This window comes from Cucurbita maxima, unplaced genomic scaffold (assembly GCF_002738345.1).
Source record: "Cucurbita maxima cultivar Rimu unplaced genomic scaffold, Cmax_1.0 Cma_Scf00005, whole genome shotgun sequence".
Lineage (NCBI taxonomy): Eukaryota > Viridiplantae > Streptophyta > Magnoliopsida > Cucurbitales > Cucurbitaceae > Cucurbita > Cucurbita maxima.
Genome location: NW_019272021.1, coordinates 20,877 through 38,340, shown reverse-complemented (window position 1 = coordinate 38,340; position 17,464 = coordinate 20,877). Strand labels below are relative to the sequence as shown.

Here is a 17,464-nt window from a genome sequence, read left to right as displayed (position 1 = left end):
AAAAAAAAGGTAATGTAATCGAAATTTTGGTCAAATCAACTGGGGGCAAAAAGGTAATTTTTTCCCCACATACCACCTTGAGGGGTCTGGACATCCTGGAAGATGGGAAAAGAAAAAGAAAGGAAAAGAAAAAAATAATAATAATAAAAATAGAAAGAGAAAGAAATTAACCGTTAGGGTTTTTAAGAAGAGGAAGAAGGGGGGAGAAATGCCCCAAACCCGAATTGAAGCACCCTCAATCTTAGGTCTCCTACTAGAGCTACTCAAAGTATCAAGAGGAGTGGTTTGAGCGTTGGACCATTCGTTTCCGGCAAGAAACAGGCAAGAACACGAGGTAAGTCTATGACCTCTCTTGTTTCAAGATTTCACCATAAATCGTGGAGTTTTAGATGATTTAAACCTTAATAATCTAGTTGCAACACTTTAGGTGTGGAGTCTTGTAAGTTTTCAGAGGAAAACAAAATCGAGAAACCGTCCTACTTCGGTAAGAAACTAAATTTTTCTAAGTTTTTGACTTCATTTATTAAGCACTGTGAGTATAAAAAAAAAAAATACAATAAAAATATATCTGGATAGGTGGACTTGAGTTCTTGAATTCCTATGAAGGAACCGATTTAATTCGAGTTACGGTTTGGAAGATAGAAAAATCCAAAATAAATAGGTTGATATAGAATTCGACCGAAATCTTGAAATTGGATGAACTCAGGCAATCGGCGACGAACACGCAGCCGACGAAATGGGAGGACACGCGTCGAGCAACTGGTGGAGAGACACGTTGGCGCCTCCACTGACACGCGTCAGACGGTTGACCCAAAAACCCAACTCGCGCTCTGTGAAGCAACCTGACGACCTGCGCTCCGGAATGGGAGGACACGCGTCGAGCAACTGGTGGTGAGACACGTCTGACGCCTCCGCTGTCACGCGTTAGACGGTTGACCTAAATTCAAAGGGTAAGTCTATGTCTGCTAGGGCTCGAGCTTGGTGGACTGGAGGATTTGTGTATCTACTCTCTAGGTGTTGATGGATGATATCGTCCCGTTGAGTTTGTATGGCTGTATGTGTTGTTAGTCATACATAAACTCCTCTTGAATGATGGTGTGAACTTATGATATGATTGATAAGCTGTAGTGTTGTGATATGCCTAAGGGTGAACTCCTGTAGGGATTGAATTGGGTTTAGTTAGGGGACCCTCCTTATGTTACAGTCTATGGTGTTGTGAGCGATGCTTAGAGGGAGAGACCCTTTAATCCTAGACTGTTATGGACTTGGAAGTCTTGATTGAGTGAATCTAGAAGCCAAGAACCCTAACTCAATAGTTTTAATCACCCTTGAGATACAGAGAACCACATTAGGACCCCGAGGTGCAGAGAGATGACCTCTTAGCCGACAGTATCTAGTATAACGTTCGAGTATGCTTCGCTTCCTTTCCTACTCGTTGAGCTAGGTGAGACGCCAGTTAGGGAGATGTTACCCTCCCCTTCTTACTCCGGTGTGGTATCGTTGAGCTAGGCGAGACGCCAGTTAGGGAGATGTTACTCTTCCCTTCCTACTTTGGTGTGGTACCGTTGAGCTAGGCGAGACGCCAATTAGGGAGGTGTTACTCTTCCCTTCTTACTCCGGTGTCGTACTATTGAGCTTGGCGAGACGCCTGTTAGGGAAGTGTTACTCAGTGGTAGATCGACAATTTTGCATGGGGATCCGTCTTCTGGTAAGATGTTGATCACGTGAGTGGTCAAGGTCGCTTGCATGATGGGTCCGTCCTGTGGAAGGACGTTGTCCATGTAGTGACTAATTCCAGCTGGGTTGTATGAGTGGTACATGTAGTTATGAGAGAGCACCTCATCCTCAAACGTTGAATACCGCTTCAAATGTTAAGTCCTTCCACCCTGAACTGTGTATTGAAAGTACTGAGACTCTAAGGTCTAGAGTATAGTTGGTGGCTCTCTCCTAAACTTTGTTGCGATTAAGAGCCTACAAGTAGGCTGCTTACTGAGTATATTCTTATACTCACCCCGTTTCCCCCTTTTTTTTTCAGGTACCGGTCGAGGTGGGAAGGTGTTCAAGAGCTGCACTGTCACAGAGAGGTGTCGTTCTGGAGCTTCAGTCCCTTGTTGGTCTTTGAGGGTCTTTTGTATTTCATTTTATATTTGTAATTCCTTTTTAATAATTTGAAACAAAACTTTTAACCATTTTGTTAATTAAATGGTATTTTTATCTTTAACTTTTCTTTTCTTTTTGTTTGTTTTCAATTTCGTCTTTTTAGTCACGATTTGGTTTTTAAGAGGTTCGAAAATCAGGTTGTGACACTTCGCTTCTAAGAGTAAAAACTATCAACACAAACCAACATGAGTCCTTCTAGCACGTTTTGTCCTCAATCACGTGTTTGCTACAAAAATTCTTAAAATGTCACCCAACATAAAATTGCTCTAGTTGAATTCCGAGTTCCTATAGTTGAGCCACCAAAAAGAAAAGTGCACCTCGTTGATATAGGTAGTAACTTTCAATTCTTTTTAAGCTTTTCTCAGTCATCTATACTCTGGATTGCTTCCCTTTAAGTGCCATCTTTATTCATTCATGTACTCTCTTTGTCTGAGACTGGAGGCCACCCCTATGATGTTAGAGATAAGTCCGTAAATAATGATTGCTTGTGTTTGCATTGGCATGACCCCCTATAGTGGGGCCACTTACTTAGCATTCTTCGAAATACTCAGGCCCCACTTGTACGGAGGACGGTTGCATTGCTTGTACTCAGGCAGCACTTTTCAAGTCAAGGCAAGGCGCACTTCTTCGGAGGACGGCTGCATCACGAGCAAAGACTGTGGCATGTGCATAGGGTAGATTTGTATTTAAATTTATAGGTTTAGGTTAAAATAGGTTGTTATGCATTTCATTGTTTTAAATTATTTGGTATTGCTCTAATTTTATCTGAATTTCAGTATTTCGTATTTAAAGTAAGAACATGGCTGTGTTTTCTAGAGAAAAGTTGTTTTAAGCGTTTTCGAAGTTTATGTTATAAATGATGTTCATGCTGAGTGTAATAGCAAAAAATAAATAAATAAATAATGAAATAAATAAATAAAATAATGAAATAATGAAATAAATAAAGAAATAAACAAACAACCGAAATTATAAAAAAATAGTTAAATAATAATAATAAATTAAATAAATGAACAAAAAAGAAGAAAAACCTTTCCCTACTCCTCTCCACTAACCTCTCATCCCTTCCCACAATTATCTCTCTACTCATCCTTACCTAGAAAGAAACATAAAAACAACCATTGTCATATTTGAAGAAAGAAATGAGAATGGTCTTTACCCTGTTGAGATTCATGGTAGATTTATGAAGATAGATTTGATCAATAAGATATATATTAAATCATAAATCATCATTTTCTTTTATCCTATTTTTAGAAATCATAGCAAATTATGGTTAGATGTTCATTAAATTATTACAATGGTTTAGTTTGAGTTAGAAACTTAATGTCAAATCATTTATACTAAAATCATGTGAGATGAGTAATATTAGATTAAATTTATATGAGTAGCCAAATGAAAAGATTAAGAATAGAATGGCAAAGAAAATTTGTGAACAGTCAACACTGAGATAAACGAAAGATTTGGAAACACATATCCACTCGAAATTAGCAATAGATGAGAACAAAATTAAAAGGCAATAGAGTAAATACATATAAAAAAAAAGGAAGATTTAGGAATTAAAAACCACAAACTAAATATAGAGAGAAAGATAAATACATATTGTAGCAAAAGGGAGAGTAACTTAAAATAACTCTATTTAATTTTACTAGATGACATTTTTATGATATGATATATTGTGATGTGAGGTGTTATGTTTAGATTGTTTTGTGTGACCATTGAGGTAATTGTTGAATGAATTGCACGTTATGAAATGACATGTTAAAAGCATGGAGCATTATGCTATGTTTTCTAAATTGTATGTATACAACATGTTATGAATGACATGATATCACGATAAATGAAATGAAATGTAACCCCATTAGGATTATGTATGATACGTAGAGTGAAAAATTAGAAATGACATGTTAAGCATGGAAGATGATAGCGGGGTTATATTCATTAATGACAAAAATAGAAATGTTGGGGACCTCATGCATTATGTGTGCTCATGCATTTAGAAGGATACCTCTATTCCATCACGAGGGTACGGACGCGTACATCCAATGGCAGGACAACGATCGTTATGTTTTCCATAGCGCTGCCATGACGGTTACTAGTTTTAACGAGTGTCCAGCTTAAGAAGCTTCTAGAGTATGCTCGCCCGACAAGGAAAGTGGCCCAGCGGTGTGCGAACTGACTGGTGAGCCCATACTCACATATACGGGATGTGTGTAGAGTATATGGTACACGTCCAAATTACCCGTTTGGATAGTGCCGTAGGAAAATAGATTGAAAGGATAGGTCCTGTCATTGCATTCACATGTTCTTGCATTTAACCCAACAACGGGGTCACTTACTAAGCATTTCTTTAAATACTCAAGCCATGTGCTACTACATTTTTCAGGTTAGGCATGGAATTCCTGTACAGCTGACGACGGCATCACAACTCGAGACTATGGCACATGCATGGGATAGTGGTATTTATTTTCTTAGACTTATGCTAGAATATAATGTTTTTAACTGAAAGGTGTTTTCAAAAAACGTAAGTCCGTGGCTGTGTTTTTGTGAATGTTTGATTAATCTACCACACCTAAATGGTGTGAAAGTTGTCTTATTTATAATCAAATAAATTACAAGGATATGGAAATAGTAATAAATGGAAATAACAATAAATAGAAAGATACCTATGATAATAAGACAAATATTAGATATTTTCCTTATGATAAAATATCAAATATAATATATATGGTAAACTATAATTTATTACTATTCCTTAACCGTTTTAAGATAAAATTATGTTTTATGGAATTTAAATGAAGTCTTCCGCATTCAATGTTTATGGTACGTATACAGTAGCGACCTTAAATTATGTAGAAAATTTTGGGTCGTTACAGTAAGAGTTATATTTCCGCATGATAGATGAGCATGAGACGTTAGTAGCTACTCTGAGTATGTGGAAATTTAGGGTCGTTACAATTGCCCATTTGAGTTATCAATTTTCCGAAATTTTTGAACAAAAAAAGGTGGCATGCATGTCGATGGATTATCCAAGTTGCCATCTAAGAATAAAATACGAACGTCAACACGAATATTAAGGTCTCGATTTTGTTAATAAATTCGAGCACAAAAATGGAATGAATTTGAGAAGAAGACGATTGCAATTGAGTTGGGAGAAGTTTATGATTGACGTTGGAGAGAAAAAAAGCGTAATCTAAGTTTTTGGGTCGTTGTGTTTGATGCTATGCTAAATAAAGCGTAACCTAACAAACGAACACGCTCAATATCCATTCAGTTTTTTTCGCTTTCCTTTCAACCGCGTTTAACATAAAAATCTATCATTAAAAGCTGTAAAAACGAATATTTGTTGTAGCGCAATGATTATATATATATATGGTTCAAAAGGATCCAAAATGAAACACAAACTAATTCGAAGTCAATAAAAAATGAAAGCTATGAATAATCTCTATATGATTTTATTGATTACTTTTGCATCAACTTCTAATTTTTTCACTTGTTTTGCACTCATGCCATCGGGAACGCATTGGAAAGTGACGATTCTTAATTATCAAGATGTATCTTTATTGTCCCATTGCAAGTCAAAAAACAACGATTAAGGTAAATAAAGATGTTGCACCATGACAAATTATTCAACCCGACCATATTAGTTTATGTATATCTATATTTATGAATGGTTTCTTGTTAATTTATTCTTTTGATTGAATTTCAAAGCTCCATAAATTTGAAAAGTATAATATCCAACCTTAAAAATTCTAGAAGAATTCATTTTCAATCTCAATTTATGAAAATAAAAAATACAAATTTTGATAAAATATTTGAGTTTGACTACCAAAAAAAAAAAAAAAAATTATAGTCACAGTATTTTATTTTTTTTATAAGAGTCCAATTACGAGCTCCTTTAGGGTGGTTAATTTTTTATTTTTTTACTTTTTTGTTAATGAATATATGGGTGGAATGTTTGAATATTATTTAACCTCTTTGCAGATGCATGTGTTGTCTTGCCTAGTTGAGCTGCACACAAATTGATATTAAAGATTTTTTTGTTAAATTGAACATTTTGACTATGGAATTTTATCGACTCTTATCATTCTATTTTTTTTTTTCATCTTTTTCCATCTAAATTTGTGCCCACAATTCAAGGGAGCATATTTTTTATTCCAAACATGAATACAACTGAGAATTCAAAGAGAATTTGTGGCAGACGACATTATTTTGGTATAACTTTAGCAGCAATTATGGGAAGCTTTTGTTCGAGATTTTTTAGCCAAAGAATGAACTTTGGCTTCAAGAACGATGCAACTATTGACACTGCATTTGGCATGCAGATAAGAAGGGTTTTTTCTTGTATAATGGTCAAACAAATGTGTACGAGCTCATTCATCCATGGACTTCTTAGACAAAACCATCACCTTTGCCTTACATCACATCAAATCCTTTCTTTTGTGTGAGAGTTGTGACGTGTTTGCTGCAACATTACTCTAATAAAAAGTTTACTAATCGTTTTATATGGAAACTTTTAATATAAAAATACTCACATGTCAAAATATTCAATTTGTTAAGGAAGAATAAAATAATTATGTGAACTTAGAATATCATAATTTGGATCTTATAAAAAAATATCAAGCAAAAAAATGAAATAAATTTGAAAGTTTATACACAAAAAATGTAACGACGTGAAATTTTCTACTTAATTTAAGGTTGCTACTATATACGTATCATAAACATTAAATGCGGAAGACTTCATTTAAATTTCATAAAACATAACCTTTAATTTAAAACACAGCTATGGTCGTGTTTGGAAAACATCTTTAAAACAACACGGCAAAAGACTAAATAAAATGAATAAGAGTTTAAGTTAAAAACATCATATTCTAGCCTAAGTCTAAGAAAATAAATACCACTACCCTATGCAAGTGTCATGGTCTCGAGTTGCGATGCCGTCGTAAGCCGTACAGGAATGTCTTGCCTTAACCCAAAAAATATAGTAGCACATGGCTTGAATATTTAAAGAAATACTCAGTAAGTGATCCCACTATTGGGGTTAAATGCAACAATCACATGCAATGAGATGATGGAACCTATCTTCCATTCCGTTTTCCCTACGGTGCTGTTCTAACGGGTAATTTTGGACGTGTACCATATACTCCACACGTATGGGCTCACCAGCTAGTTCGCACACCGCTGGGCCACTTTCCTTATCCGATAGGCATACTCTGGGAGCCCCTTGGGTCGGACACCCGCTAAAACTAGTAACTGTCACGGTAGAGCTATGCAAAGCATAACGATCGTTGTTTTGCCATTGAATGTACGCATCCGTACCCTCGTGACGAGATAGGGGTATCCCCCAAATGCATGAGCACACATAATGCATGAGGTCCCAAAACTTTTCCATATTCATTATCTTTTAATACAACCCCGCTAGCATTATGTACATATCATATCATTTTTCATATCGTTTCAGATATCGTTCGTCATTCATATCGTATTGTTTCTAATTCTTCAGTTCTCAAATCATACATAATTCTAATGGGGTTATATTTCATGCCATTTATCGTGATTTCATGTCATTCACATCATGCCGTATACACACAATTTAAGAGACCTAACATAACTTTCTATGCTTTTAACATAACATTTCATCATATGCATATCATACCATGACATATTGCATCACAATATATCATATCATAAACAAGTCATAACGTAAATACTTCGTAGTCATATTGTTCTCTAATTGATCATAGCCTTAACGTTCTTACACCTATCACGACATATCATTACGTGAACGTACCTTAGTCATATCATCACAAGAACATATCCTAACGCTATCGTTCTATCTATTACAAACCTATCCCTTTCTACCCGTAATCTAACCGTATTCTTTCATCAATCTCTCTTATCCATATCACGCTGGTTTGTAATCTAATCTTAACATTTTATGAACGTATTTTACTTCTATCGTTACATTTAGTTTTGTGCATTTTTCTCATATCCTATCTCAAACATATCATTGAACACATCATACCGTAATTATTATCATACAATTCACATATTATAACATATGCATAACATATAAGAAGCATATCGATCCACAGACAATTCACACATATCAATATATATGACACATGCAGAACCACGAGGCACGTGTCAACATCAAATATAACCATGCCGATAGTAAGGTCACTTACCTGGTTAGCTTAAGTCGTTGTCACGTATATATCCTTAATGAAAGTTCGATTCCGTCCTTTGAAATCTAAGTCAACCTATGTGAGCCCATGACATCCGTTCCAAGTTTAAACTCTATAAAATTATTTTTCTAATTTACATTGTTAAAATTATGATATTTACTGTTAAACAAAATTTAATGGAGTTCCATGTGGTCGTATATTTCTTTTTTTTTTTTTTTTATTCTATTCAACAAATCTTCTCTCAATATTCCCTCCTCCCTCTTTGTAATTATTTTGATTCTGTAAATAGATTTTTAGTTCTGTAAACATTTTCAATTATGTAAATAAGATATTACTCTAACTCTATATTTATTTTCATTTTGAAACTGATATTATTGGCCAATTTTATTCGATTGTTTAGTTACTATCTTCACATATTTATGAATCTAACTAAAATTTTATTGATTCTAACTTTATTTCTTATAAATTGCTAACAAAAAAATCTAATTAATTGAATTGTGATTTGATCATTACATGATCGGGTAAAATATGAAAGAAGATTTGATCCTAAATTAATTTCTTATAACCATAACTATAAACGAGAAATCTCGGATACTATTTTACGGTAATAACAGACCAAAATCTCTAGGTAAATCTTCATCTTCCGATGAAACGTTTATTTTGGACCAAGATATTGTGGGTCGAGGAAAGAGGATGCTGTTGGGATGAAAGGTTAGTAGAGAGAGGTGGAAAAATTTTATTTTTATTTTTAAGTATTACTTTTTAGTTAATTATTTATGAATTATTATTATTATTATTATTATTTTGATGTATGTATATATATATATTTTTATAATTATTCTTTGTTTATTTATTTTTGATAAATAATGATATATGATAAATATGGTTAAGAGAAACGCTGCCTTAATGTGCTTGAGATAATTTATGCTAAATAAAAGAGAAAATATAGAAAATGCAATGAAGAATACTACTGGGAATTCAAAGAGAATTTGTGGCAGACAACATTGTTTTGGAGTAACTTTAGCAGCAATTATGGGAAGCTTTCGTTCGAGGTTTTTTAGTCAGAGAATGAACTTTGGCTTCAAGAACGATGCAACTATTGGCACTGCATTTGGCGTACAGATAAGAAGGGTTTTTTCTTGTATAATGGTCAAACAAATGTGTACGAGCTCATTCATCCATGGACTTTTTAGACAAAACCATCACCTTCGCCTTACTTCACATCAAATCCTTTCTTTTGTGTGAGAGTTGTGACGTGCTTGCTGCAACATTACTCTAATAAAAAGTTTACTAATCGTTTTATATGGAAATTTTTAATATAAAAATACTTACCTCTCAAAATATTCAATTTGTTAAGGAAGAATAAAATAATTATGTGAACTTGAATATCATAATTTGGATCTTATAGAAAAATATAACGCACAAAAATGAAATAAATTTCAAAGTATATACACCAAAAATAAATTAAAACCTAAAAATAAATGTATATTTGACCGAAAGGATGGAATTTTTACCCAAAAACTATATAACCCAAATCAAACTCAAAAAGATGGAATTCTTATCTATTTTTTCTTCAGGTTCAATGCCAAGAAAATATGATAAATATGGTTAAGAGAACCATTTATAACACTGCCTTAATGAGATAATTTATGCTAATTAAGGAGAAAATATAGAAAATGCAATGGTCTCGTTTGTGGTTTTCTTTATTTTTTTAATTAAAATAAGCACAACTTTGTTTTTCGTCAAAATAAAAAATAGCAAATAAAAAAGAATGGATATTTATAACTATGCTAACACATAGGGATATCCAAACTCAAAATTCTCATAGCATTTAATATTTTGCATGAATATTAACCTTAAATTACCTTCCCAAGGAGGATTAAGAGCTTGTTCAACCCAAGTTTTTTTTTGGGAGTATAATGAACAAAAACACAAATGACTATGCATCCATAAAAGAGCCTCGAGTATCTAAAGAAAAATTGAAGCTTCTAACCGGCTATTGCTTATTTTATTGTTTGCTTTGGAATCAAGCATATTATTATTAATACACGTTTTGCAGGATCCATAATACAAGCTATAGGGAGCAAAGAGCAAGAACCATGGAGCAATTGGCAAGTGACTATCTACAATTATCAAACAAACTAAGTTTTAAATGTTTATTGCAAGTCAAGAGATGATGAAATAAAATCTCCCTCCCACCAAAACCTTTTTTTTTTTTCTTTTTTCTTTTATGCTTGATTGCTACCCCATGTAGTAATTCAATGGTGTGTTGGGTTTCTTTGTAGACCTAAGATTTTGTATATTTGAAGTCTACAGTAGTGGGACACTTCTTTTGGGATTTTAGAATTCTTTTAATGTTATAATTTGGTCCGGTTTCTAGCTTCTAATTGCAAGGACTCATACCCAAGATTTGAAATCTGAATTTGGTACTCAATGGCCATAGCATTCCCGTGACCGATATGGTCAGGTTACTTACTTCTCGCTTCTAGGAGTAAAAACTATCAACACAAATCAACATGAGTCTTCTAACACGTTTTGTCCTCAATCTCGTGTTTGCTACAAAAATTCTCGAAAGGTCACCCAATATAAAATGGATCCAGTTGAATTCAGAGTTCCTACAGTTGAGCCACCAAAAAGAAAAGTTCACCTCGTTGATATAGATAGTAATTTTCAATTCTTTTTAAGCTTTTCTCAATCATCTATACTCGAGATTACTTTCGTTCGAATGTCATCTTTATTCATTCATGTACTCTCCTTGTCCAAGACTGGAGGCCACCCCTATGATATTAGAGATAGGTCATAATGTCCATAGCGGCTTCTATGTCTTCCCCTTTGGTTCTTATCTGGTGATATCCCGACCTTGTCGAGACGGTTTTTACTACTTCTCCAAAATAGCCTTGTAGTTTCATCTCATTTAGCCAACTTTCTTCTCAGCGAGACGCCTTGTTACGTGACTCGCTTCAGTATTAATACCCATCTGGGCTAAGTACGGGCTTTTTTGGGAGTAAGGGTCCTTACATGAGTTCTCTACATTCACCTAGGTTAACCCCTATAGTATCTTTTATGACTGAGCTAGTCACATTTTCTCTCGTAGTGATATCTGACCACTGGCTTTTTAGAGCATGTGAACCTTTCAAGTTCTTGCACAGGATCCTATGGAACTCTATGAAAACTCTTGTTTGGTAGCTAGCCTCCCTCAAACTCTGAGGATACTACGTCTAGTGTCTTCTCTGAGACATCTTGTCTTTACTATACATGTTTACAAGTCTCCATCTCACTATCCTTTGGGTAGTTTCTAAAATTACGTTGTTTGGAAGTTCTACCTCTACTTGAGAATGCTTCACAAGTCATTACACTCGTGTATGAAACTGAAGTTCTACTCTTTGTAGTCCAGATTACCTACACAAGGGTTGGTTCTTATTAACACCCATCTGGACTTTCTTCCTTCAAAAAGAGAAGGCATGGCCATAGCTTGACCTCTTTTCTTGCTGTTCTCAACCCTGAGGTTCACTGACTACCTTGACAGTTCCACGTCCTTTACCTTGTGACCAAACATGCCCTGACCAAAGGATATGTTATAACACAATTTTATGGTCCTGATAACCACGTGCTGCTTTCCAACTTGGTCCTCTCTACCAAGGTCCAAAACGACTTGTCATCCATTAGGTGATCCTTTAGTAGGAATATCCTACACCCCATGACTCATTAGTGGCATAAAAGCGCACATCTCACATATGGAAGTCCTTAAACCTGAACTTATATCATGAAGACTCCAACCAACCTTGAAGCCATGGCCTCCATAGATTCACTCTCTTTGTTGGTGAATCTTATCTCTCGACTTCCAACTTAACCAAACTCACTCGTGAAAATGGTTTGCTTGAGGGGTGCTTAATTCCTACAGTGGTCGCCCTTACTTGTAAGAATGATGTTGTCTGGGTCTACTATGTGATCTCCACGGAGGCATGCTTGACATCTAGAATTATGGCCATGGGTGGCTAGGTCATAGGTATATCATCTCATACTGGGCCTTAAAAAGTCTCATGTACATTTCTATGTATTGGACGTCACGCACTTTGCGGAGTTACCTTTCTGTCTTCCTAAGGCAAGTAAACTAAAACAAGACCCCTCTCGGCCTCCTCACAATAACCCGAATCTAGCATCAACATATAGAGGGAATGTTCACTTTTAACACCCTAAAAGTGTTAACCCAAAACATACATCAAGTTCTTACTAGAGTTACATCATATCATAACCTACTAAACAAGGTTAGATTGCATACCTGGTCGCTGCGAGGCATGTCGTCGAGCTGAGTCATAGAGTTGTACGACTCTCTATCCTAGGAAAAGTCTACAGAATCGAAAACCCGACTACTCTGATACCAATCAGTCAGGACCTGACTTTCAAGGCTTCAAAAGACCGAATCGTGACTAAAAAGACGAAATCGAAAATAAATAAAAAAATAAAAAAATAAAATAGAAGGTAAAAATCCGGAAAATTTTAAAACAAGAAAAGTAAATCAAGGACGCCAAAATTAAATATAAAATCAAAGTCAAATGTTACAAATAGGAATTGCAAATATAAAATGAAATACAAAAGACTCTAAATATGAAAACGAACGAAGGACTCTAAAATACCGATAAGGGACTAACGCTCTGGAACGACACCCCTCTGTGACAGTGCAGCTCTCAAACACCTTCCCGTATCGACTGGTACCTGAAAAAAAAAAGGAAGAAAGGGGTGAGTATAAAAATATACTCAGTAAGCAACCTACTTGTAGGCTCTTTTCGCATCCTTATCTTAGTGGGTATACACGGTCTTATCTCTGGATTCTAGTGAGTGAAAATCATGCTACAACTCTCTTTTTTGTATCTTAAGAGGTTTGCCTATCTTATGCAGTGAAATTATCAGTGTCCTGAGGTGAGGCGCGACCTCATAAGTAAATATGAGGGGATCATATGGCTGGATCTGAATACGTGACTCTCTCTGAACATCATCCGTGGAGGTTAGTTGATGACCCTCACATGGGACCATACATCCACTAAACGGGGTGCGACCCCCTGTGTGTCGGTCAGCTACTGAGTTATCCTACGTGGCTCCACGTCCCCTGCTCAGGGACGGGTTTCTACGGCCCAGGAAACCTGTTCAGAATACCCCTTAGCTATCACCACTAGGTCTGGGCACCTTTCACACTTCCCTATCCGGATCTGCCAAGCTCAACGATCTCCGTACCGGAGCTCTGTCTCGACGGTACGGTATCGGAGCAGAGAGGGAAGTGGAGGTTCTGATGACACTATCCACATTGCTAAACTCTAGCGGGCTACCTACAGTTACCGTGGTGACCTACTATTCTTTCTAGGGTGGAACTTGGTGGCTTAGACTTGGATTCATGCATCTTTAGGATTCTCGTGCAAGGTCTCACAAACCTATCAGGTTTCGAATTTTGGGCTCTGGATCCGCCGGTAATCGTTTCGCGGGTCAAAATGCACGGTATTCTAGAGGTCCCCCAATCTAGGGTCTCATCTAGCCTACCTAGTCACAAATACCCTAATCTAAGCTCATAATTTCTCCCTGTTCATCAAGAAAGATAACACAAGCCATCATCATGCATAGGAGTTAACACGTAGCAGTTCATGCAATATTAACAAACATGCTCAACGGGAAGATAACGTCCACCTTTACCTGGAGCGCAGATTTCACAAGTTTTCCATCCTCCTCATGCATACATACTTTATCAGAATCTCAATCAAAACAGATTTAATAAATATTTCATATCTAGCTTTCCTTAATCATTTTATTTGCACAGTTTCCGTACTAATATGCTAAGTCTGGCTAGCTAATTTTATGGGTGGTAGCATGCATGCATGTTCCTAGCGGTTCCTACAAGTACTGCTCGTGGGAATTCAAATGGCTACTTACATGGTTGACGCGTGCCTTCCCAAGCTCGAATCATTTGCCGGAAAAGGTTCCAAAAATTCTGGAATTTCCTTGATAGGTTCTAATTCACATAAAAATAGGATCAGAATTGAAATCGAGGCAAAGAACAAGCAAACGGAGGTCGAATGGAGGGATAACGGTCACTCACTCGCCTACACGCGCGCTGACACGCTCTAGAGGGTGTACTACACGTGACTTCCCACGCAGTCGCAGGCTAGCGACCGGTCGGGCCGGTTCGAGTGGTTCGGACTCAGGCCGACCCGATTGCGCGCGCCTGATGCGCTTCTCCAGCTTGCGGTCGCCACGTGTCGCTCGTTGGCCGACATGTGGCGGCGATTCCTCCTCTCTCTTCTTGCGTTTTTTTCCAATTTTCCAGAAACGTGAGTTTTGGCGTTTTCGATCCATTTTCTTTTGATTTTTATATCTTCCAATCCATAATCCGAATAAACAAGTTCTCTTCATGAATATTATAGATCTCATATTCTATTTCTACAATATATTTTTCTTGTATTTTTTTTGGTAATCACAGGTCTTATTATTTGAGTTCGAACTTGGGGAAAAACACGAGTTCTTACCGAAAATAACGTTTTCTTGAAACTCCAATTTTCGTCCAGAAACTTCAAAAGACCTGTGTGAATCTTATTTTAGTTACATACCTCAAAAACTCCAGATCTAACGCTCATGAAATTTCTTAGATCTAGATAAAATCGAAACACGAAGTTCAGAATCTTACTTTGTTCGTTCTTAGATTTCTTGCTGGAATGTGTGGATCCACAACCCAAACTTCTTTTCTAGCACCGAGAGGAGTATTGCTTTGAAGTTTCTTGCCTTGGATTAGATCTCCAACAACAGTTTGTCTTCTCTACTATTCCTCTCTCCCAAACCCTAACTTCTTCTCCTTTCTCTTTTCTCCTTTCTCTCTCTCTTTTTCTTTTCTTTCTTTTTCTACTTCTTCTTAGAGCCAAAACAACTAGACCCTTTGTAAGAGACCCTTTTGCCCATATGTTGTTATTTTAGTTATTTATTTATTTATCAAAAAATTCGAGTATTACTTCTTATCTATTTTTCTTTGTCTTATCTATTTTTATTTCGGGTTCAATGCCAAGAAAATATGATAAATATAGTCAAGAACCATTTATAACACTGCCTTAATGTGCTTAGATAATTTGTGCTAATTAAGGAGAAAATATAGAAAATCAAACAGTCTCATTTGTGGTTTCCTTTATTTTTTTAATTAAAATTAGGACAGCTTTGTTTTTCATCTCAATAAAAAATAGCAAATAAAAAAGAATTGATATTTATAACTATGCAACACATACGGATATCCAAACTCAAAACTCTCATAGCATTTAATCTTTTGCATGGATATTAACCTTAAATTACCTTCCCAAAGAGGATTAACAGCTTGTTCCACACAACTTTTTTTTGGGTGTATAATGAACAAAAACTTAAATGGCTAAGCATCAACAAAAGAGCCTCGAGTATCTAAAGAAAAATTGAAGGATCCATTATTATTAATACACGTTTTGCAGGATCCAAGATACAAGCTATAGGGAGCAAAGGGCAAGAACCATGGAGCGAATGACAAGTGGCTATCTACAATTATCAAACAAACTAAGTTTTAAATGTTCATTGCAAGTCAAGAGATGACGTTTGAGCGAAAGCATTTTGGACAAGCATGCCCGATTCAACTGGAGCTTCACAATGAACTTTTGGCGTACAACTTTATTTTTGTGCAATTTTAATGGTTAGAATGGACATGCTTCATTTGAGGATTTTTGCCCGGGAACTAGTATTAGCTTTCTCCACGGTGTGACTTTAAAAACTGCATTTAGGTAGCATTTGATGATGGATTTTACTTGAGAAATATTCCTTCGGATATCTTTGAATTATACACCCTTGGAAAAAATGAAATAAAATCCCCGAACCACAAAAACCTGCTTTTTTTTTCTTTTATGTTGGATTGCTCACCCATGTAGTAATTCAACATAGTGTTGTTGGGTTTCTTTATAGACCTAAGATTTTGTATATTTGAAGTCTACAGTAGTGAGAGGAATCTTTATAGACCTAAGATTGCTCACCCATGTAGTAATTCACCTGTTTTCACCTGTACTAATATGCTAGGTACGGCTAGCTAATTTTATGGGTGGTAGCATGCATGCATGTTCCTAGCGGTTCCTACAAGTACTGCTCGTGGGAATTCAAATGGCTACTTACATGGTTGACGCGTGCCTTCCCAAGCTCGAATCATTTGCCGGAAAAGGTTCCAAAAATTCTGGAATTTCCTTGATAGGTTCTAATTCACATAAAAATAGGATCAGAGTTGAAATCGAGGCAAAGAACGAGCAAACGGAGGTCGAACGGAGGGAAAACGGTCACTCACGCGCCTACACGCGTGCTGACACGCTCTGGAGAGTGTACTACGCGTGACTTCCCACGCAGTCGCAGGCCAGCGACCGGTCGGGCCAGTTCGAGTGGTTCGGACTCAGGCCGACCCGATTGCGCGCGCCTGATGCGCTTCTCCAGCCCGCGGTCGCCACGTGTCGCTCGTCGGTCCTGCAGCGCTCCTCCGTATGTCGGCCGACATGTGGCGACATGAAATTTCTTAGATCTAGATAAAATCGAAACACGAAGTTCAGAATCTTACTTTGTCCGTTCTTAGATTTTCTTGCTGGAATGAGTGGATCCACCACCCAAACCTCTTTTCTAGCACGAGAGGAGTATTGCTTCGAAGTTTCTTACCTTGGATTAGATCTCCAACAAAAGTTTGTCTTCTCTACTATTCCTCTCTCCCAAACCCTAACTTCTTCTCCTTTCTCCTTTCTCCTTTCTCTCTCTCTTTTTCTTTTCTTTCTTTTTCTCCTCTTCTTAGAGCCCAAACAACTAGACCCTTTGTAAGAGACCTTTTTTCCCATATGTTGTTATTTTATTTATTTATTTATTTATCAAAAAATTCGAGTATTACTTCTTATCTATTTTTCTTTGTCTTATCTATTTTTATTTCGGGTTCAATGCCAAGAAAATATGATAAATATAGTCAAGAACCATTTATAACACTGCCTTAATGTGCTTAGATAATTTGTGCTAATTAAGGAGAAAATATAGAAAATCAAACAGTCTCATTTGTGGTTTCCTTTATTTTTTTAATTAAAATTAGGACAGCTTTGTTTTTCATCTCAATAAAAAAT

At 36.2% G+C, this 17,464-nt stretch overlaps 1 long non-coding RNA gene across 1 annotated transcript; it reads right to left on the bottom strand.

The window, feature by feature from the left end:
* Window positions 1-12,878: 12,878 nt before the first annotated feature.
* On the bottom strand, window positions 12,879-14,470 carry LOC111480041. Its single transcript, XR_002717730.1, has 3 exons — window positions 14,425-14,470; window positions 14,259-14,337; window positions 12,879-13,055 (listed from the first exon to the last, which is right to left on the bottom strand). It is a non-coding gene; the product is annotated as an uncharacterized LOC111480041 (long non-coding RNA).
* Window positions 14,471-17,464: the final 2,994 nt, after the last annotated feature.